We start from the raw sequence: 24,858 nt of genomic DNA on the forward strand, positions 1-24,858 counted from the left end.
ACCAATAAAAAAAGTTTCCATGAATAGAACCACCCCTTCAGCCCCATGGTACACCGAGGAGCTAAGGAGACAAAAACAGCTTAACAGAAGCAGGGAAAGGCAGTGGCGGAAAAATTACGACCCAGAGGAGAAGGCGAAATACAAAGAGTCACTCTCTGTATACAAAGCGATGATTACGGAAGCAAGAAAAACTTTTTTCTCGGAAAAAATCGACAATGCCAAAAATTCAAGTAGGCAATTGTACGACATCACGAGAACACTGTCAGGTAACGCACCTGATCTCACTCCGCCTGCTTCTCAATCCTTTTGTGATGAACTGGCTATATTCTTTTTCTCCAAAGTTAACGATATCTATCAGGCTTTTTCCTCAAACCCTATAAATTCAGCCTCCCCTAATCTGGCACCTGATAAAGATCTGGCTAGTTTTAAACCGCTGACCATAGACCAAACTAAAAAAATAGTATCTTTTATTAAGACCGGATCAATATTGGATCCGTGCCCTTTTTCAGTTCTTCCACCTGTGATGGGCACACTTATCCCGGCTATCACCTCAGTCTGTAACTCTATATTAGGCTCTGGAATCTTTCCTGATTCCTTAAAGAAGACGATCGTGAAGCCTCTGCTGAAGAAAGCTAGCTTGGACAAGTCAGATCCAAAAAACTACAGACCGATTGCGAGCCTACCATTCCTAGCCAAAGTGACTGAAAAGGCCATGAACCAAGAGTTAGTTGAGTTCCTGAAGACACACCACCTACTGGACGAATCACAATTTGGCTTTCGAAGACACCATGGCACTGAAACCGCCTTAATCAAGGCTGCGGACGATATCAGGACAATTCGAGATCAAGGTGGGACAGCAGTCCTAGTTCTGCTAGACCTATCGGCGGCCTTTGACACGGTCGACCATAAGACTCTTGTCGACCGTGTCGAAAAGATGGGCGTTCATCTTTCAGCGAGTAACCTGATTGCATCCTTCCTAGCCGACAGATCACAGGCAGTCACTCTTGGCCCTTATCAATCCACCAAACTGTCACTACCATGTGGGGTTCCTCAAGGCTCATCCCTAAGTCCGACACTATTCAATATCTATGTGTCGGACCTTGCTAATGTCATCAAAGCATATGGGATGAGCGTAACCTCCTACGCTGATGACACCCAACTGGTTTTGGCTATTAAAGACAATGGACCAGAGGTGGCAGACCGATTTCAGTGGGTGGATGGCATATAATTGCCTTAAGCTAAACTCCGATAAGACGGAGGTGCTTATTTTCGGACCTCTTCGACCTGATTGGTCGTCAACCTGGTGGCCATCAGCCATGGGAGAGCCGCCTAGGCCAGCACTTAAGGTTAGGAACCTGGGAGTAACATTCAATGTGGACCTAAATTTTATGGCACACGTGAATAAGGTAGCGGCAACAGCCCATCATAAATTAAAATTGATCAGGAAAATTCTTCCATTTCTTCCTGATACTGCCGCAAAAGCCCTGATCAGCTCCCTGGTTTTAACATCTCTTGATTACTGCAATGGGCTATTTATAAATGCCCAAGCCAGGATAATAAACAAGCTTCAGTCATTGCAGAATGCAGCAGCACGGCTTCTTTCGGGAAAACCTAAATTCTCTCCAATTTCTGACACCATCAAGAAATATCACTGGCTAACGATCCGCAACCGAATAAAATTTAAATCTTTATGCATAGTGTACAAAGCACTGCATGATCAGGCTCCCCACTTTTTAAAGGAACAGTTAACACCTTATAAACCAACCAGACTGCTCCGATCGACCACGTTGAACCAACTAGTGGTCCCTCGATCCAAGACAGTTTCTTGGGGAGATCGTCGCTTTCTGGTTGCGGCATTATTATGGAATACCTTGCCACACTGCATCAAGACGTCTCCTTCACTCCTGCAGTTCCGTAAACTACTAAAAACCTGGATGTTTGATCAGTAATCTAAGACAGTTTCTATGAGCCACTAGGGAAATAACGGAATCCCTTAGCGCCAAGACGCCCACGGGTATTCGCCGCGCTTAACAAATTACAAAAATAAATAAATAAGGTGAGTGCTGGTGTATTGGGCCCCTTCCTTTCCTCCTGTACGATAAAGAAAAACAGAATCAAGATTAAAATCACAGGATCAAAAAAAGACCCTATATAAGCATTCCTAACAGCTTGGGCACATACTGTTAAATGAATAACAGAAAGAGGACTACTATGGTAAGGCAGATATCTAATATCTAATAAAATGTGGAATAATATTATTCTTTCAGGTGTACTGATAGTTCTTCCTGATTCAGGCCTTTAGGTGTTTTAGTTTGAAAGTCAATGATAAACTTGGACTCTCTCTGGTGCATTTTCAGGACTCTATTTCCCCCTCTGGGATCTTTTTGTACCTGTTCTAAAATGATGTAGCTCAATTCCTTAGCATTGGAAAAATGGTACTCTCTAAAATGACGGGCCACCGGGTATTTTGGATCAAAATTAGTGATGGCACGGCTGTGCTCCAAAATCATCTTCTTGGCCATGCATGTAGTGCTGCCTATATACCATAAATTGCATTGGCAAACTATGGCATATACAACAAAAACAGAACTGCAGGTCAAAAATTGGGTGATGTTCTTAGTAATTCCAGTATGCTTCACTAGCTTGTGACATTTGCTCTGGGAGCAGGCCTTGCAGTGACCGCAAGGGTAAAATAGGAGGATAGGTGGTAATGTCAATCCGTACCAGCATGTCCCTCATATTTCTGCCCCTGTGATATGTTATGCTGGGTCTCTCTGGGATCATATCACCAATGACCGTGTCATTTCTTAAGAATTTCCCAGTTCTTGGTGATGATTCTTTTAACTGCCTGTGCATCTGAACTGTAAGTGAACATCATCCTGGTCTTCTTATTTTGTAACTCATCTGCCGGTTGTTTATCTGAGATGGTCTGTGTTCTCTCTATTGTTTCAGCTCTTTTCAGGGCATTTTTAAGCACCCAGTTAGGGTAGCCCCTCTCCTTGAATCTACCTATGATGATCTCACTTTTGAATTTGTAGGCCTCCTCTGTGTTGCAGTTCCTTTTTGCCCTCAGCAGCTCCCCAATGGAATACCCCACTTTAGAGTCTCTGGATGGCTGCTGGGGGCATGAAGTACACTTTTACCCATAGGGGATTTGCGATGTAACGTTGTTGGAACCCTGTTATCCTTAACCTGAAGTTTGACATCAAGGAACTCAATCTCAGTCCTACTTAAATTACCACTGAGCACAATGTTAAGTTGAATGTTATTGAGTTTTGCAATGAAATTCATTGCATCACTCTCAGAGCCTATTCTAAATAATGAACAGATCGTCGATGTTACGAAGCCACATCGACACATGTTCAAAATCAGATTGAAGTCCAGGATCTGATCTAATGCTCTCCTCCCAGCTTCCCATAAACAGGTTCCCGAAGCTGGGAGCAAAGCACGATCCCATGGCTGTCCCATTAACCTGATGGAACAAAGCAACATCAAACAAAAATATGTTGTTAATCAGACAGTATTCCATCATATCCAGTAGCATCTGAGTTTGTTGACGAAATTTCACGTCTAGTATTGAGATAGCGTTCACATATTGTAATTAAGTAATTATTTAATTTTTATTTATTGGTATTGATAATTTTATGTGAAATAATTATTAATTGGTAATTATTTGTTATTAATTGGTAATTAATTTTTATTAATTGGTAATTATATTAGGTGTATTAATTTATTATTGAAGTGTGTTGTGAGGTTATAGGGCAATAGGGTGAGAAGTAATGTAATTGTAATTAAGTAAGTATTATTTTATCGTTGAGTATTGATAATTACATTATAGTGAATCAATTATTAATTGGTAATAACGTTTTAATAATTAATATATATGTTTAATTAATGTATTGTTAATTAACTATTAATTTGATTATTTATGATGTGTTGGTATTTATCAATAATTTATTGTTAATTAATTATTAATTGCTAAATGTTTTGTAATATTAATTTTTTGGGTATTGAGAATTATTATTTTTTCATTTTCTTATTATTTGGTAATAACTTTTTAATAATTAATATGTAATTGTATTTATTTTAATTGTTTATGAATTAATAACTGTTAATTATTTTTAAATAATTATTTATTGGTATTGCTAATAAATTTATTGTAATTTAATAATTACATTATTTTTTTCAAAAAATTATTTTAAATATTAGTAAGTTATTTTAACCCCTACGCTAGCCAACACTTTCCCTACTTTTGTACTCTCTGGAGTAGGAATAGTAATTTTAACCCCTACGCTATCCAACACTTTCCCTACTGTTGCGCCCTCTGGAGTTGGAATAGTAATTTTAACCCCTACGCTATCCAACACTTTCCCTACTGTTGTACTCTCTGGAGTTGCAACAGAAATTGTAACCCCTACGCTATCCAAAACTTTCCCTACTGTTGCACTCTCTGGAGTTGGAACAGTAATTTTTACCCCTACGTTAGCTAATAGTTACTGTTTTAGTTAATGTACTGTATAATTTATTTAAAATAATTTTTTATAATTAGCTATATATAGTTTTAATATTTTTATTTATATAATTGTTGTATGTGTATGTATGTATTTATAATTTATACAATATTTTTTAACAATGTATCAGTTATTAGAGTAAATAATTGTAAATAATATTTAGTAAGTATACATATTATATTTTATATGTATATGTTGATTTTTTCTACATTATGGGTTCAATTCCGATTCGGGTAAAAATGCGTCCGTCTGGATCGTATCCGGAGGCCTCTCCGTACGAATCGTACACGTCCGTCCGAATCGCATAGTACGATCCGTATCTCGTCAATCCGTCCGAATCGTCGCGAACTGTACGAATTGAAAAGGAGAAACCGTACGACACGGACCCTCACAGTGAACCGTACGATTCGTAAACATGCTGTACGACCCGAGGAGTACGAACCGGACCAGGGTAGGAGGACGCGATTCGTATGGTCCACGCCAGGTAAGGCTGATTCGTACGGAAACCACACAATCACATACACACCGTACGGTGCGTACACCCCATGATCGCAGGGGTATGGTGCGTACCCCTGCGAACATGCCAGTGTACGCACCATACACCCAGCGATCAAGGGGTATGGTATGTACATCCCATGATCGCAGGTGTACGCACCGTACCACTGCAGACATGGGGTATACGCACCGTACCCGGGTGGCCATTCTGTACGTGTTTTGAGGCAAACTCTGCTTCTCCAGAAGTTTTGGGTGCCCGTAAAAAAAGCGTTGTATGGTGTATACCCGACACAAATCGTTCTTGCTGGGTCGGCAAAACCTGCTTCAAACCGTACGGATTTCGCGTACAGCGGGTTCCGAGGGAGAATGGTACGGAGATTAGAGTCATACGGTCTTTGTACGATTCGTATGGAGTCCTGCTCCTGGTATGAATCGTACTTCATCGTACATACAGGGACATTGCAGGGTACGATTCGTACAGGAAAAACTCTCCGTACGGCTATTTGGAGTGGTTCTTCCCGATTCAGCCCCTATATGTATACCTTATCATTTTAAACTTATTTTTAACTGTTTATTTTAATTATATGTATTATTTATTTAATTTTACATTATTTTTAAACAATTTTAAAAAAAATATATATTTTTTACAACAACATTTTTGACTATATATTTTATTCAATATTTTTGTACTTACCTTAATGTAGATAGGATTTCGATATTCTTGACATCGATATTCCGCCTCCGATATTTTTAACGTCGATATTTTTGATCTTGATATTATGTCAGACATTTGTTGTAGAGCCTGGTGCATAGGAGGTACCCCCATGTGGCGCTGCACGAGCAATCTGCTCCAAGGAGCTAGGTATGTCTCCTGTGGAATAGCAATGTTGAGGCATTGCCGCTGTAAATATGCTACCACTTAGCGCACCTTCCATACTGTTGAACTCACTGGAGTGGAAATTTAAATTTTTACCCCTCGGCTATACAAAACTTTCCCTACAGTTGCACTCACTGGAGTGGGAATAGTAATTTTTACCCCTCTGCTACCCCGCACTTTCCCTACTGTTGCACTCACTGAAGTGAGAATAGTAATTTTTACCCCTCTGTTATCCAGCAATTTCCCTACTGTTGCACTCACTGGAGTGGGAATAGCAATTTTTAACCCTCCACTATCCAATACTTTACCTCCTGTTGCACTCTTTGGAGAAGATATGCTGCACCTCCTACGCATATGTAAGCTCCTAGACCGGGAGAGGAGAGAACTGTTAAAACCGCATATAATTGAAATGCATATCCGGATGTGTAGACAGGCAGTGAAGGCTTGCTTCAGCGGGGCCAACGTTAAATTACCCTGCAGCTTCATCCGCTACATGAAAATTGCCCAAATAAAGCTTCTCGCCGCACCCTAGCACAGTTGCGCACACCCAAGCTCTTTTATCCGGCAACTCTCTTTGACTCCCACTACGCTCCGACCCTGAGGCAGTCGTCCACGACCACACAATAGAATATTAGATTTACGGACACTGGCGTCATCCCCAGACGGGGACTCACCCCTATTTCTCCCGTAAATTTTATACCTTAATCGCAAACAAACTGTATGTAATTTTAACCAGAAAATCGTTCGATTTTAATGCATATCCATCACGTTGTTTTTAAGACAATATGAAATTATGTCACATATATGTATCCTTTTATAAATTGTTTATTGACGTGAGTACTGCTAAGATTTTAATTAATCAAGCAATAAACTTACTTACTTCTTTGGAGCAGGAATAGTAATTTTTACCCCTTAGCTTTCCAGCACTTTCCCTACTTTTGCAATCACTGGAGTGGGAATAGTAATTTTTACCCCTCCGCTATCCAACAATGTCCCTACTGTTGCAGTCTTTGGAGTGGAAATAGTAATTTTTACCACTTCGCTATCTAACATTTTCCCCACTGTTGCACTCACTGGAGTGGGAATAGTAATTTTTACCCATTCCCTATCCAATACTTTCCCTACTGTTGCACTAACTGGAGTGAGAATAGTCATTTTTACCCCTCCGCTATTCAATATTTTTCCTACTGTTGAACTCACTGGAGTTGGAATAGTAAATGTAATTCTTCTGCTATTTAACATTTACCCTACTTTTTTACTCATTGGAGTGGGAATAGTAAATGTTACCCATCGGCTATCCGACACTTTCAATATTGTTGCACTCTTTGGAGTGGGAATATTAATTTTTACCCCTCCGCTATCCAACACTTTACCTACTGTTGTATTCACTGGATTTGGAATAGTACATTTTATTATTCCACTACCAAACATTTTCCCTACTGTCGTAATTATTGTATTGCGTAATGTACGTTTACAATTTCTTAAAATAATTTTATTTTAATTAATAATAGAATGTTTTTATTTTATTTTAAATTATTGATATATATATATATATATATATATATATATATATAATTTTTATATAATTTAAAAATTAAATAAAGCTAAAGTTAATACATTATTTTAAAGAAAACATCTGTATATTCAAAAATGATTATGTTTGTGTGTATATTTTTTAAATTAAGGGGGTTATTAGTATGGCGGGCGGACTTTGTCCACCCGCCATACCCCGGGAAAAGCGACCACCCACTGAGGGTGCGGCGGTCCCGTACTCCCAATTAGGATGCGCCCGCCACACTGGCGGGCGAATGGCACATTTGTAATTTGAAGCGGGTTGTTACCTTTCAATGCACAACGGACAGGCACCGCGCTGTGACTGCCATGTTGTTCATTGAAATGCACCCCCCACCCCCTGGGGACCCACAACGGGCAAGCAGGCTCCACATGCCTTTCCATGGCATGTTCCCGCCCAGATTGTAATATGGTTGGCGCCACAGACACCACCACCATATTGAACCCTTTTCCGCCCGGTCGACTTGTCGACCGGGCGGAAAAGTGGCGGATAGTCTTTCCATCCGCCGCGGACCCCCCAGCCATTGTAATATGGCGGGGGGTCTTTGCTGCAAAGATGGCAGGCGGATCGCCCCCACCGGGCCGGCAGTGATTACCTGAAAGAGAGAAATAGTATCACTAGTTAGGGGCTGATTACGATGTCGGTCGGAAAAGCTCTGAACAGCTTTCAGATTTTCCTAACCCATGTCGGAACATCTGTTTTTGACCGACACAGAAACATTTCTGACCAACCGATTATGATAGAAGGTAAACGTTCGGTCTTTCCGACTCGACTCCGACCGGCATTGGGAACCTCCGAGTCAGTCGGAGCAGATTCGTACGGGTCTATGGATTGCATTTCCGACTGACGTATTACGATGTCAAACTCGGAAAGCCTTTCAGAATCGGTCTGTCTGACACAAAACAGCTGTCGGAAACTGATTTTGGGTGCCCGTACCAGGTCCCCCTCCACCCAGAAGCATCCAGTTGGGGCCTGTTGGGGGAGCCATGGGACCCCTCTTTCCAACCATGCACAGTGTGGCAGGCACCATGGGCTGCCTTCTACAGGGTGCAAGGTTTTCCGCAACCACTCAATTTTTCAATGGGAGCCTGTGTAGTCGGTCAGAACACAGACTCCCATGGAAGTCAATGGGAGTCTGACCGAACGGTGTTCGGTAACATCATATTCGGTCAGTCGGACTCCCTGAACCCAAGTCCTCGGAAACGATCCCGATAAGGAGTCGGTCAGAATGTTTTCCGATCGACATCATAATGAGGACCTTAATTGTGTATAAATATGGATATGTTTGAAGGAATTACTACCTACAAACTTAGTGGTGAATGAGCTATCATTACTGAAGAGTTAAGAATTTACCTGAGAAAAGCAATAAAAGAAGATGTAAGAGAGTATTTAAGAGTTTATTAAGGAAGAATCATCATGACATTTACTACTCACCTTTTTCAGAAGAGAAGCTAAAGCCATTATCTTATGGGGTACGTAGAGTTGACAGTATCTAATATTAACTAAGCGCACATATGTTTAAAGAATAATACACATGTAGGAGAATTAAAGTAGTAAACTGTTAATGTGTTTTATTGCAGTTTCAATCTCTCCACAACAATATTCCTACCAGGAAGAAAAGGCTACTACCCAGACAAGAGAGAGGAACTGAGAAGATCCAGACAAGGGACTCTCTACTTATCTCTCCCCATTCCCTTTCCCCCTTGGAGCACTCTTGACCTCCAGTTATTCTTCTTGGTAGAGTAAAGGGGTTTCTAGGATTGGAATTGGGATTGAGTCTTCATTCTGCTCTTGTGTAGTTGGCTTTGTAAACAGTGTTCACCCTGACACTTAGAGCCCCATTAGGATGACGGGCGGAAAACCACCCCGACCGCCATGGAGGCGGGAAACAACCGCCCGCCGGGACCGTGGAGAAACTGGTGGTCAAATTAGGAACAAAAGCCAAAAAATTACCGCCGCAGTAGCGGGATAACCAAAACCGCCTGATGTGGGCGGTGAAGTCCAAAAACCGACTGCGGTGGTTGGAAACGCAGCGGAAAAGCTATAACACGCTGCAAGCGTAGCGGAGACACCGCACTGGAAATTAGTATATCCCAGATGGTCCCGAGGTACGATCAGCTATTTCCGACCGCCGCGGTCGCATGTAGGAGTAAATGTGAGAGACAGGGGAAGAGCTGCAGCATAGCTACCACAGCGGACGATACATGAAAAAAATTGCGGTCCGAAGCAAAAACACTGGCGCAATGCCAAAAATTGCACAAACCAAAGTAGCCATGCCCCCCAAATACACAAAACACAAACAAATGAAAAGGAAAAATGTCAAACACAAACATACAATTGCCAGGACAACTCACACAGCACACCTGGCAGCACAGTCAGGATATCAGGGACTTAATTCTGGATCGACTCCTGGATGCTCTTTTTATAACGGAAACGTGACTAAATGGCACTTGCAATCCAGACTTAGGGGCAGATTTATGATAACTGGCGCATCCCCAGGGATGCGCCAGTTATATTGCGCCACTGCTCCGCCACCCATGGTGCGTCGCATTTACAATGCGGCACACCATGGGGCAAAAACGGCACAGATGCGTGGTGCATCTGTGCCGTAAAGGTGACGTATTGCTGGAGTTGGGTCGCAAGCGCGACGCAGGTCCAGCAAGGCTTGCTGTGGGTGCCCCATCTTTACAATGCTGCGTCAAGACCTATGCCTGCTTCAAGCAGGCGCAGGGTTTTGACACAGCATTGGCCTGAAAATGACTGAGTGAAATCTTATAGATTTCACTCAGCCACTTTTGCGAGGCGCACCTGCCCTGGAACGCCCACCCTGCGCCGGAACGCCCACAAGTGGCGCAGGGCTTTACAACGTGACGCATCTGCCTAGATGCGTCACGTTGTAAATGGGTCATAGGGATGCGCCACGTTTACGCCGCAGATGCGTGACGCAAACGTGGCGCATTCCCAACATAAATCTGCCCCATAGTATCTGCCCTTTCTTCGGGCTTTACCATTCTGAGACAGGATAGACAGAGTGGAAAAGGTGGAGGGGTGGCTCTAATCCTTAAAAGCTCTTTGAAGGGCCACACATTTGATCTAGGGCCCCTGAAAGGAGCAGAAGGAATGAGTTTTTCCATTATGTTAAACTCATCCTCTTCTTTTTCGGGGGGGTCTGGTCTACCGCCGTCTGGGTAGTGCTTCTACATTCCTAGATTCCCTCAGCGAAAGCTTAGGACAGCTTCTGTTGCGATATCCACAGTTTACACTCCTGGGTGATTTCAACCTTCAGTTGGAATCTAAAACCGACACATTTGCGATCAATTTCCACCAGACTCTGGATATTTTCGGTCTGCATCAACACGTGACGCAGCCTACTCACACTGCCGGTCATACCCTGGATGGGATATGTTCCAACTTTGCTCCATTGAAAACTTATTTCCCTATACCGCAAATTTGGACAGATCACTGTTTGATCCCTTTCAATGTCTATGTCTCTTGCCCGGGGAAAAGAACCAGGGCCAGCCAGCAGCCCGTAACCAACCCAAATTGGAGAGGAGTTGCGGATAATATTAAGTTTAATCCACCGCGGCACTCACAGGCGCCTAGTCTGTCCGGTGATGTGTCCCAGGACTCTATAGATTTCCATTCCTGGATGCAACAAGTCATTACGGATTGCGCCCCTCCCAAACGTCCCCCGAGTAAGGGTAAAAGGGCAAAAATCAATGCCCCCTGGTACTCACAGATGCTGGCTGATAAGCATTTATTATGCAAAAAGAGTGAACGTAATGGAGGAAATCTTATGATCAAACAGCTAAAACTCTGTACATACCGCATAGGAAATCCTACCTTGCCAGTATTAAAATGGCCAAGAAGGATTACTATGTGAATGCAATTAATGAGGCCCAGCAAAAGCAGAGTACGGTATTCTCCATAGAGAAATCATTCACCCACCCTAAAATGCTCCAGCAAGAAATTCCACCATCCTTAGGTTTCTGCAATCAAATTGCCGATTTCTTTGAAGAGAAAATCGAGCTTTTACAGAGGAGTTCCCAACTCCCTCTTCCTCTCCCCTATTTAGTCATCAGGAATAGCTATAGTCTAAGGGTCATACCTTAAGTGCCTTCCAACCTGTCTCCCTCTTTCAATCTCAGGAGGTCACTTTGGCCTGTAAATCAGGAGCACCCACGGATTCTTGCCCTCCCCAAATACTACATCTGATAATCGATGTAGTTAACCCCTTCATCAATGCAATTGTCAATGCTTCACTTAGTCAGGGGGTTGTGCCTCTTGAGTGGAAAAAAGCAACGTTAAACCCTTAATGAAAAAAAACGAATAAATCCCCCACCGATCTTTCTAATCTCTGGCCAATTTCTCTCCTTCCGGTTTTGGGGAAGATAACGTAACAGATGGTATATTTAGAATTAAAAAACTTTGTTGAAACTTATAACATCCTTCACCCTCAGCAGTCAGGCTTCCGGCCCAGACATTCAACCGAAACGGCCCTTATGGAACTTACTGACTCCATCAAATTCTTGCAGGATGAGGGTAGGAACGCTGTTTTGATTTTATTGGACCTCACAGCAGCGTTCAATACCATCTCGCACAAAATCTTGATTGAAAGGCTGAGACACATAGGCATAACAGGAATTGCCTTGGCCTGGATAATGTCATTCTTGTCAGACAGATCCCAAACATTTTCACTGGGTCCTTTTCGTTCTAGGGAGAAAAGGGTGTCATCTGGAGTCCCACAGGGCTCTATTTTGAGTCCATTATTGTTTAACATTTATTTGGTCCCCCTTATTGCATTGATAGAGTCATACGGCATACTTGTAACATCGTATGCCGATGACACTCCATTGATTGTCTCCATGGATAAGAACTCTACCAACGCAGAACAAAACTTAAGGAGTTGTCTGACAGAAGTCTTTAAATGGATGGAAAATAACCATCTAAAGTGCAATGCCAATAAGACAGAGATTCTACCCCTGGGTAAAGATTTCCATTTTTGCCCTAAGGAATGGTGGCCGGAGGACTCGCCCGCGCCTCCTCACTCAGTGGAAACAGCTAGAAACCTGGGAGTCTTGTTTGACTCCGCTCTTTCTTTTGACCAACATGTAAGAAATGTGGCCGGAAGTTGTTTTAGTATCATCAAATCCCTAAAGAAATTTTTCGATTTCCTGTCCACTGATTCGAGAAAGACGGTGGCAGTGGCCCTCATTCTTTCATGTTTGGATTATTGTAACGTCCTGATGGCCGGGATTAAAAAATCCATGTTGAAAAAATTACAGAGTGTGCAACATGCAGCGGCCAAATTGGTACTTAAATTACCAAGGAGGTCCTCTGCCACGGCTGCACTTAAGATTCTACATTGGCTGCCTTTGCACAAGAGGATTCTATTCAAAATCCTTCTGACAACTTTCAGAGCCCTTAATAAGACAGGACCTAAGTACCTCTCAAGACGCTTCACGCGGTATGATCCCCCAAGAAGTCTGAGATCCTCAGGCGGAAATCTGATTTCCATCCCCAGATTCCATTATAAAACAAAGGGGGGGAAGACTCTCTCCGTGTTGGCATCAAAGGCTTGGAATGTCATGCCCAAAGAACTCAGACTCTTAGCCCATGAGAACGCTTTTAGGAAACAACTGAAAACTTGGATTTTTAATCTATCCGATGTCTTTGTAATGGCTTCTATCTAGTTCCCATCATTGTACAATACATTATTTTAGTGCCAGGATGCTCCTTTCGGAGCGACAGCATGCACTTTACAAATACCCAATATAAATACAAATACAATCCCATGGGAACACACCCACACAACTGTGTATAAAACCAGCCCCTTCACTGACCACAATCCTTTGCAACACTCCAGAAGAGAAGGGCTTACACCAGACCTGACAGGAGAGGCAAGAGAACACAGCACACCCACCACCACCACCATCACACTAGCACCAACAATCCCCCAGCACATAACACACCTCACACAAAAACACCACACCCACCACCCACACCCCTTCACCCACACACACTTCAAACACCACACACCATGGCATCACAGAAAATGCCCAAATTCACAGAAAGTGAGTTGACAGTCATGGTAAATGAGTTAGTCAGAGAACCACAACTATTTGGAAGCCTGGGCCAACAGACACCATTGGCCACAAGGACTCAAATGTGGGAAAGGATAATTAAAGGGTCAATGCAATAGGGTCCACCCCGCGATCCAAGAAGGAGATCATGAAGCAGTGGCATGATCTCAGGAGGGTTGTCAAAGAGAGGAGGAGCAAGAACTGGGAGCTGGCTAGCCGGACTGGCAGTGGCCCTCCCATCCCATAGAAAACATTCACACCATGGGAGGAGAAGGTGCTTGCCATACTGCATCCTGAGAGTCTCACAGGAGTATCCGGGGGAGTGGAGGCTGGTAAGTACAAACAAATGTCAACCAACACACTGATATGTACTGTTTTGCACATCCAAAAACACACACAACACCAGACAAATCACATCCATCTGCACCACACAATCAGAAAAACCTGTCTCACAGATCCAACAGACACCCACTCCCATGTACCCTAAACGTAGCTAGCAATATAACCATGGGAGCATGAGCACAGTCAGCCTGCCCTACTACTCTCAATATTCCCCCTGTCCCACATCCCAGAAACATGGAGCCCTCCCCCACACCGCCCAGGAGCACATGGAAGCCATTGCATTGTTCACCAAACGAACTAACAGGAAGGTATCCATCTTACTTGGGAGGCCTGTATGTGGGAGGAAGGCCTGCACTACTACTCCCACCATGCCCCCTGTCCCAGACCCCAACAACATGGAGCCCTCACCCCACACCACCCAGGAGCACATGGAAGCCATTGCATTGTTCATCCTCACCTTACAGGTAGGTAGCCATCCTGCTTAGGAGGCCTGTATGTGGGAGAGAATCCTGCACTACTACTCCCACCATGCCCCCTGTTCCACACCCCAGTAACATGGAGCCCTTCCCCCATACCACCCAGGAGCACATGGAACCCTTGCATTGTTCACCAAACGAACTAACAGGTAGGTAGCCATCTTGCTTGGTAGGCCTGTATGTGGGAGGGAGGCCTGCACTACTACTCCCACCATGCCCCCTGACCCATACCTCAGCAACATGGAGCCCTCACCCCACATCACCCAGGAGCACATGGAAGCCATTGCATTGCTCACCCTCACCTTACAGGTAGGTAGCCTCTTTGCTTGGGAGGCCTGTATGTGGGAGGGAGGCCTGCATCACTACACACACCACCAATTGCATGTAATGCATTGATACCTGAGATGTATGAGTAATTTATGTACCTCTGCATCATGAGGCACAGTATTGCACTAACAAAAATAGTGATGAACTGTCAATGGTGTAGTGTACAGGCAGTGGATGAGACACAGCCAACAGAAATCTTGCACAGTGCACAACACCGACCATTCCCTATCTAATCCACAAGTGACCAAGAACTCACTGCTGAGGACGACAACAACGACCAGCAGAACCAGTCTCCACCGCCGGTACATGGACTCTCGGATGTAGACTCCCAGGATTCTCTGGACGAGGAGCTGCAGGCCGGCCCATCTGGTGTGCCAGGGAGCAACAGGTCCAAGGACCCCATCCTCCCCACCGCCATGTCTGCTGCAACAACAACTGCACAGCAGACCCCTGCAGTTAAGGCCTGTGCCTCCACAGCCGCCACCACCACCACCAGTGCCACCTGCAGCACCCTCCCTGTCCCAGGGGATGACTAGCCCACACCAACAACTGTGGACGACAGGAAGAGTGTGGGTGGACCCACAGTGGTGAAGCAACAGGTCCGTGGCAGCAGGGCAGGTGGGAGGGCCAGGGTCACCCCCAGACTTCAGGAGGTTGGTACACCATCCCTGGACCACTTTACCAGAGTCATTGGTGCCTACGAACAGGTCCAGGGACAAAGTGGCCGGTCTGAAGAACTATTACGTGAGCTTATCCAGCTGATGAGGTCCATCGACACTCGCATGGCACAAATGGTGGACCTCATGGGCCAGCAAGTGGCATTACTCAGGGACAGGCCTACATACCAAACAACACCTCTGCCCCCTCTGTTGTGCTGCAGGATGGCAGTGCACCATCCTCCCCTGCAGCCACAGAGAGGGGTGAGTCCTCAGACGCCGCTGGCCATGCAGCATGGCCCCCCACCCAAGCGATCAAGGGGCCGTCCAAAGAAGAGCATGGGAGTCTCTGGAGGCAGAGCACCAGCCAAACGCCAGTCATGGAGCCAGCACTGATGGCAACCCTCTTCCCCACTGCATTGACTGTTTGGACTGTCCTTCCCCACACTGCCTTGTGAATGGCACCTGTCTGTTGGACTGGGTCACCACATCGATGTGGTGTCTACTCTTACATCTCATTTACCATGACTGCCAACTCACTACTACATCACCACCTTCATGTAAATATTCCCGCACCCCTCACATGTCAACTATGTAAATAAAATACCTTACACACTTCAATTGGTTCAATATTTACAGTGTTCAAAATGTCAATAATGTATCCAAAAGATGTACAGTATGTAGGCATGGATCATTTAAAGGCACCTAGGGGGACACAACAGAATAACAGTCACTGGTGTGAGTGTGGCATCACAGAGAGTACACTACACCACCCATCTACATGAGTCAACAGGCAGAAAACACAATGTGCAACAAGTGACAACAAACTGAGTCCCGTATATGTTCACAGATGACATGTCACTGCCACATTTCCACACACAGCTGATTTTACATGTGCCTGTCTGTACCATCTGCACATAGCCCTTCATGACCACAGCAATCACACCATACATAGTACAAGTTGTACCTCATCACCCACCTTCAAGTGAAGTAGCAGGTAATGAGCTGTTGACCCATGTCGACTCCTTCCTCCTCTCCACTGTCCTCATCACTGGACACAGGTACTTGGGCAGGCGGGGGCATTGGGTCCTCATCATCGAGGAGCAGGGAAATCCCCTTGTGAATGGCCATGTTGTGGAGCATACAGCATGCCACAACGATCTTACAGACCTTCCCAGGAGAGTATGACAGTGCACCTCCAGTCCTGTCAAGGCAGCGGAATCTTGACTTGAGCAGGCCAAAAGTCCGCTCAATTACACAACGGGTCCTGCTATGGGTCTCATTGTACCTCATATCAGCCTGGGTCCTGGGATTACGTAGTGGGCTCAGCAGCCATGGACGGCTGAGATATGCAGAGTCTCCTAGGAATGTCAAACACACATTGCAATGTTGCACAGTCAGAGGGTAGCAGGTCACACACACAGCACGCCATATTACTAGGCATGCTGACCCATAATCCAAGCACCCTCTAGAAGCAGATTTGTCATCATTTGGGGCCCAATGCTGTTCATCAGGATGTACGAGTATTGGGCCGAGCCAGGGAATCTGGCACACAGATGCGAAATGGTCATGCCTGCCAGGCACACCACCTGCACATTGATTGAGTGATAATGTTTTTAATTGCGAAAAATGTGCTCACTCGACTGTGGTGGCACCAGACCGACATGTATGCAATCAATGGCACCAACAACATGGGGGATGTTCCCAAGCGGATAGAAGTCTCCCTTCCGAACGGCCAATTCTGCTCCCCTGGGGAAATGTATGTATCAGTCCTTATAGATCATCATGGCTGCAAGAACATTCCTCAGCACCAGGCTGAACATGGGTTGAGACATCCCTGCAGCGCTGGCCACCGTCTCCTGGAAGGAACCAGTTGCAAAATAATGGAGGGCTGCCATCCCTTTGTACGTTGGTGTGAAAGCTGTTGGGTAGTGGCGATGAGGCTGCAGGTGGGCTCCAACAGATCCCAAAGGGTCTTCAGAGTGGGTCTGTCGAGGCGGAATTTGAGAATGATTGCAACATCCTCCATGTCCTCCACCAGTGTCAAGTGACGTAGGAGATTAGGCCTCCTCCTAGTTGAGATGAAAATGGACACATGTCAATGACAACCATCATGAGATGGCCACAGCACATCCCATTAAGTATGTCATAGAAAAACAAAGACTGCCCTGAGAAATGCGTGACAAACCAGGTTACATGGGTGGACGTTTGAGCCACACAGAGGGCACATCTCTCCATTTACCATACACAAGTGCCTCAAACAACACATAGGTCAATGTGAATGCACACATACCTAACCCCACGCTTCACATATGCATGCCTTGCAGTGTACCATCCAGCCAATGTGTGTAAAATGAACATGACTGTCTCCTACTCATCTGCTGTACCTGTCACACCTCAATGCATCATGAAAACTTGGCACACATCCACAACACAATGATCGCAGTAGTCCTCAATCTGTCAATTGTGTGTATGAGCAGATATAAAAGCAAAAGTAACAACATCATACAGTGAGACAAGCCTTGTCACGGTCATCACTGACCCACAACACATGGATTAGTGCACACATTGTTGAGACCACTTCAACACTGTCACGCATCATCAACCATCAAATACACAATTGACATGGCAGGGACTACAGACCAATGTACGTCACACATACCCAACCATGGCACCTGCGGGCACCTGTGTATTCAATGGAATAATGGCATTGTGTGGACGATGATGTGCCCTTCACTGTGTTGCCACTGTGTACGTTTTAAACAGTTCCTGACATTGCCATTGCATGCCAGCCTACTTGCGGTAGCTTCCGCCTGGCCCTAGCAGTGTGTCACCAGCACCACCCCTCACATGAGTGTGGTGGTCATTGGCATGGAGACTTGGGAAGATGGCGGTGTGCATGCTCCGCCACCTCACTCGCGGTACCTACCGCCTGGCCCCGGCGGTGTGTGACCAGCAGCACCCCTTACACAACTGCGGTGGTCATTGGCGTGGATGCATGGGAACATGGCGGTGGGCATGCTTGCAGTACCTACCGCCTGGCCCCGGCGGTGTGTCACCAGCACCACCCCTTACACAACTGCGGTGGTCATTGGCATGGAGACATGGGAAGATGGCGGTGGGCATGCTCTGCCACCCTACTCGCGGTACCTACCGCCTGGCCCTGGTGGTGTGTCACCAGCACCACTCCTTTCACAACTGCGGTGGTCATTAGCATAGAGACATGAAAAGATGGAGGTGGGCATGCTCCGCCACCCTAGTCACGGTACCTACCGCCTGGCCCGGCGATGTGTCACCAGCACCATCCCTTACACAACTGCGGTGCTCATTGGCATGGAGCATTGCCTACAGCCAATGGGAGCGATGATTGTGGTGGCATGATTCAGTTTTAAAAATCGCGGAAGACGCACTCCGCCACTGCGGAGGCGGTCATTGGATGCTTTTGAACGATGTACCATCACAGTAGCGCACCCCGGGCCCTGGCGGTGCATCACCGCCATGGAGCATGCCCCAGAGCCAATGGGAATGATGATTGCAGTGGCATGATGCAGTTTTGAAAATCGAGGAAGGCATGCTCCGCCACCACGGAAGCAGTCATTGGATGCTTTTGAAAGAGGCAGACCTGGGCAACCAATTGTTGCAGCTTGGCACCTAAGAAACGACCCCAGGGGACTATAAATCTGTGGGAGTAAGCCTCACATTTCCACTGCTCATATATTTTGTTGGTGAGTCCATGTACCCCAATGCCACACTCATAACATACACATATGTACACAGGACATGCTCATTGAATGCTGCCCAGTCATGCACACAGTCATTCTACGCACAGACACAGCTCGATATGTGATGTATGGAGTCACCAGACATGCATAGGACTGAAGATGTGTGCAAGCCACAGAGGGGGTTCAGTACATCATCCTGCATGTGTGTGAGATTATCAGGGACCCTGTACGCCCTCATAAATGCTTGAAATCACATCTGCTTGGCCCATGCAGAGTGCCTTTGTGAGGTGTACCCCAGGATTGGGATGGAGGGAGATTACATTTGGTAATGAACCTGTGTCTTGCAACTGTACTGATAGATGTTGGTACATGACACTGTGTCACTGATCAATTCCCCTTCTTTTCTCCCATGCCTGCAGCTCAAGGTACACCAGTGTAAGGCCATGTGGAGGGCCATTGCAGCTAAGGTGCGAGCCCTGAGGGTATCTAACCGACAACGCACCCACTGCCACAAGAGGTGGGACGACATCAGCTGCCTGGCAAAGAACGTGGCAGAAATGACCTTGGGGCTGCTACCACGCACTGGGCGTTTGGCACGCAGCATGACACCACTGATGGGCCGCATCTTGGCTGTGACTCATCCTGAGTTGGATGCACATCTGAAGGAGCATCGGCAGCAAGGCAGGGGTGAGTATTTTGGGAGGGTGACTTTGGCTGGGAGCAGATGCATGTGTACAAGGCCTGTGGCTGCGGTGGCCCATGTGATGTTTGTGGGGTGGAGCAGTGCTGTGTCATGTGAGTTGCTGCTGGGATGGGTGCCAGTGTCATGCATTGGCCCAAATTTCCCTTACAAAGCTGATCCTACCTGTTTGCATTTCCATTGCCAGATGTGTTAGTATCTACATGGTCATTCAGCATTGGGATAGTGTGGGCAATCTATTAGGGGGTGAACAGCAGTGTCCACTATCTGAGTGTGACTTCATATATGCCTACTTTGCATGCACCATGATCGTTGAGACCCACACATCTGACAACAATGTTCCCCAGAGTACCACATGATGTTTGTTATGGCCTACTTGCCATTGTGGACTGTCAGGTCCTAATAGGTGTGTGTGTTGTCCCCTCCGGTTCCCTCAAGGTCTGTCAGTGGTAATAAGTGGTGTCCCCTCATCATGTCCCTAGGTGTGGGCAGAGCAAGTTGTGTGTCTGGTAGACTTCATCCACGGGCAGGGTGTTTTGCTCTGTGGGCCTTGGTAGATATTCAGGGTTACAGGCACTGTTGTGGTCTATGTAGTGTGTTGCTGCAATGTGATTGCAGAGTGTGGTGGTCACCATGTTGATTTGGGCATCTCCTGTACTGCAATGATTGAATTGCTTTGTCCTGCTGATGACACTAACAAAACCCTGCATCTCTCTCTCATGCAGAATCGCCAGAGAACACAAAGGAGTCAGAATCCAGTGGTGGCGAGAGTAGAACTACAGCTGCACCAGAGCCTAGTGACACAGAGCTCACCAGTGCATCTGAGGGGGACCGTTAGTATGCAGGAGGAATCCCTGCCTGAGACACTGAGTACAACATCATCTGATGCCAGCGGGGATGCATCCATGTTGAAAGGCACAGGGAATGGGGACTCTGCCTCATCTACTACCACACAGCGGCCAGTGCCCACCCTCCCATCCACTTCCTCTGGTGCTGCCCGTGTGCGTGTTTGTAAAAAGGGATGAGTTAGATTCACACCTGGCACTGCTGAGCCTGCACCTGCTGCCCTCAGTGCTGAGTCTGTAGAGCTCCTGCGCCAGATTTGTGTGGGCCAGACAGCCCAGCTCAATGCCTTCAGTGACCATGACAACAAATTAGGCCAGGTGGTTGCCCAGGCTTTGTCATCCACAGTGACGTCTGGCCTTGAACAGGCACATACTCCCATTCCTGCTCCAGTGCCTTTGTCCACCCCCCCAGTCAGTGGCCACATCGGATGATAGTGACCATGGTTCCCATGCATCACAGTCACGATACAGCACAAGAAGCACCCAGCAGAAGCAACCCAAGTGGGCCCGCCCACAGACACCATCCCCACAATAGAGCAGAGCTACCCCAGAATGCAAATACAAGAGCCCATCAGGGAAGAGTAAGGCCGAAAAAGCAATGAAGCAGACATGAGGCTCATATGCCTCAGATGCATCACAAGGGAAGGACTCTCCTGTCCCTGAAACTTCACACAGAGCTAGGCGTGCAGTGTCTATGCCCACTGAGGAGGTGTTGTATGGCAAGGGTATACCTAGGAAAGGCTCAGGGCCACATGTCCCCGCCACATCAACTCCAATTCCAGGCCCAGTGAAGCAGGTGAAGGAGGGCACAGTAGGTGCTACCCCTGGCAAACAGGCAAAGGAGGGCACTGTAGGGGGACACCTGGCAAACAGGGGAAGGAGGGCACTGTAGGGGGGACACCTGGTAAATAGGGGAAGGTGGTGCAGAGGCATAGCCAGACAAAGCGTTCCGCAGGATCCAGCACATCTCCAGAGGGAGTGGAGTGCCAGTGTCTGCACCTGATGCAGCTCTGTTGGTGTGTGTGCCTTTTGTGTCCACACCAGTTCCCATTAACCCCAGTACAGGAAAGCCATTTCAAATTCCCAAGAAGTGGAAAGGCACCCTCAAAACTCTCTCCCACCCACACTGTGTCACAGGTCTGCATGACTCCGCCTCCACCTGCCACTACACCACCTGGTCCAAACAGCCCTCCAGCTTGCCAAGCCACTGATAGTCCTACATAACCTGGGCCTCTGTCTCCCCAGCCAAGCGGTCCTGCTGTCCCCGACACACAGCCAGCTCTAAGTCCCCCTGACAGCCAAGAGTGAGTGGTAGTCCCCCTCATACACCTGTTTCTCATACAGGTGTGCTAGTCCTGCCCATTGTTTACCACCTGGCTGTGTTGCTGGCCATGGTGGGGTACAGTCATACACACTCACTGTGCAGCTTATCATGTCCTGACTATGCACTTTGACATGCCCACTGGCCCTGTTGCTCTGCTGTGTTGGAGTCTCCCCTGTGCAGCCTCTAATGTACTTGCTAGGCCGTGTGCACTGGATACCGACCCTGTTGCTCTGCTGTGCTGTACTCTCCCCTGTGCCATGGGCACTGGCCCTGTTGCTCTGCTGTGGTATACTCTCACCTGTGCCATGCCCACTGGCCCTGTTGCTCTGCTGTGTTGGAGTCTCCCATGTGCAGCCTCTCATGTACTTGCTGGGCCACCTGCCCTGGACACTGGCCCTATTGCTCTGCTGTGGTGTACTCTCCCCTGAGCCATGGACACTGGCCCTGTTGCTCTGCTGTGTTGGAGTTTCCCCTGTGCAGCCTCTCATGTACTTGCTGGGCCACCTGCCATGGACCTTCCTGTTTGGAGTTTGCCTTTGCAGATTATCTTTCATATGATCAGCATTTTGTGCCTTGCTCTTGTCTACTGTTGTTCTCCTGTCACATCTATGCAATATGTGAATAAAGACAGTTACACCTGTTGTCTGTTTTGTCAGTGTCCTTGCTAATTAAATTTCTTTTGGTGTGTGCATTTGGTTGGCTGTGCCCCATGCTCTATGTGTCACTTAAACATTGCCAAGCTCTTTGGCCGCATCACATTTTTAAACAGGGGTGAAAGGGTCTTCAGTCCATTCAGACACTGATACTGGTGTTATCTGTGATGGCTATTTTACCTGTCATGCAGTTCTCTTTTTAGTGGTTTGCTATTGTTGGCTACAATGTTCAGATGTCAGGTTGGGGGACACTGCCAGCACAGAGTGTGGTACTGTGCATAGGTTTGCATGCAGGCTGGGCAATTTCACGATGTATGTGTGTTATTCCTATATGTGTGCCCAGCTATGTATGTTGTTGGTCATCTTTTGTTGGTCCTTAGTTCAGGTCCCATGGCCTACATGAGATATGTGCTCTAGGGTAGTCAAGAGGTGTGCAGTGTGAAGGGTGTAACTTTGTAGGGGGTGTGGATGTGTGTGTGCCCCTGGATTGTAAAAAAAACACACATGTGTTACCCAGGAGTTGTGTGCCTGTTGTTTGGATTGTTCTGCCCTGTGGATATGTTAGTATGCCCATAATTGAGTTGTCTGTTGTGCACTGTGCAGTGTGTTGGTGATTCTGTGCTGTTCTGTCTGCCTCCTCCTTGTTGTGTTAGTCACTTATGTGTGTGCAAAGTGTGTGACTTGCACATTAGTGTTGTGTTTGTTTGTTCATCCATGAGTCTTGAGTGTGTTTATGTAGACTGTGTAGCCCTGCTGCTCCACCCTGCCATTGTGGTTGTGTTTCTAATGCATTGCAGGCACATGGTGCCTTTTATTCTCCTGTATGGCATGGTGTGTTGTGTAATTCCATTCCCTATGTGTGCCACTTATGCCTACCCATTGTGGGTCCACACTCCCTATATTTGTGTATGGTACAACCCTTACATGTATACTACTGACATGCAAGTCAGTTAACTTTGATGTCAGCTGTCCCCTTGGTTTACATATGTGTGTGTGCCTTCCCATCACTTCATTTGTGACACTGTGCTTTGCGGTGCAGTTCTTTGGCCAGGACATATGCTCCGCTCTGGACATTGCCCCAATGGTTATGTGTGATGTTCTTGTGCTATTAATCAGTGAGGATTGCTCATGTGCACTTCAGCTGTGTGTGCTGCCCAGTGCTTTGGACAAGATGGTTCTGCTCTTGTGTCCCAGAGTGGTGCATCTGTTGTTGTAGTGTTGGATGTATATGTGCTGGCTGTGGTATTGCTTCATCTCCTGGGTGTGCTGTTGTGTTTATGCTGTGCTGATTTGTGTTGTATGTGTTGATGTTGTGTCTGTCATCTCTGTGTGTGACTGTTCTGTTTGGTGTGCACACATTGCTTGTTGTGCATACAGTGCTGTGTGTATGTGGCCTTGGCATTGTCTGATGTGCATCCCCTGATGTCCTGTAGTGTTTGTTCATTTTTGATTGCATGTGTATCTGTGGTTGGTTTGATGTGGCAGTGATTGTGTTTCTGTGATGGTGCACTTCTTGTGTGATTTCTGGTATGTTGTGCGTGTTTTGTTAACGAGTGATGGGGTTGTGCACTCCTGTTGTGTCTGTGCTCCCATTGCCTTTCCACATTTTGGCTGACAGGGTATGACTGTTTCTGATGGGGTTCTGTGTGTGTTTCTGTAGTGTTTGAGTGTTGCTTTTGCGCAGGCATCTGTTCAGGCATCCCTGTGTCGTGTGTTATGTTTGTGGCTACACCCAGGGTGTGTGTTTGTTTGTGTGTGTATGTACTGTCAAGTATTTGCAACCTTCAGTGTTTGTGGCACAGGTGTTGTGTGTTCCTGTGCAGCCACTCTTGCAGTGGCTGTCTCCCTGGTTGTTTGTTGTGCGGTGCAGGGTGTGGATTGTGCTTGCTTGTTGCTGTGCTTGTTGCTTGTAGCTGTGAATGGGGGTGCACAGGATGGGCATCTGGCCTGTGACTTGATGGGGTTTGTTGATGTGTGGTTCGGGGTGGTGTGTCCCTGTGGTCTTTGTGCCTTGCCCATGCCTTGGACTGGCCCAGCCTTCTGCATTGTGCGCATGTGTTGAGCGCTGTGGTGATGTGACCAGGACTGGGACGTTGCTGCAAGTTCGCGGTCGGTGTGTGTCCAGGATGCAGTGGGGTAACTTGGTGGCAGGTGGGTCATGTGTGGGTGCCCTTCTAGATGTGTTGTTGCCCCAGCAGGGTGTCTGTTGTGGAATTTTACCCTGTGTCCGCCCGTGTGTTGTGTGTTGTATTTGTGTAGTTGCGTAGCTGCGGT

The sequence above is a fragment of the Lissotriton vulgaris genome, chromosome 1_1 (assembly GCF_964263255.1).
Source record: "Lissotriton vulgaris chromosome 1_1, aLisVul1.2, whole genome shotgun sequence".
Classification (NCBI taxonomy): Eukaryota; Metazoa; Chordata; class Amphibia; order Caudata; family Salamandridae; genus Lissotriton; species Lissotriton vulgaris.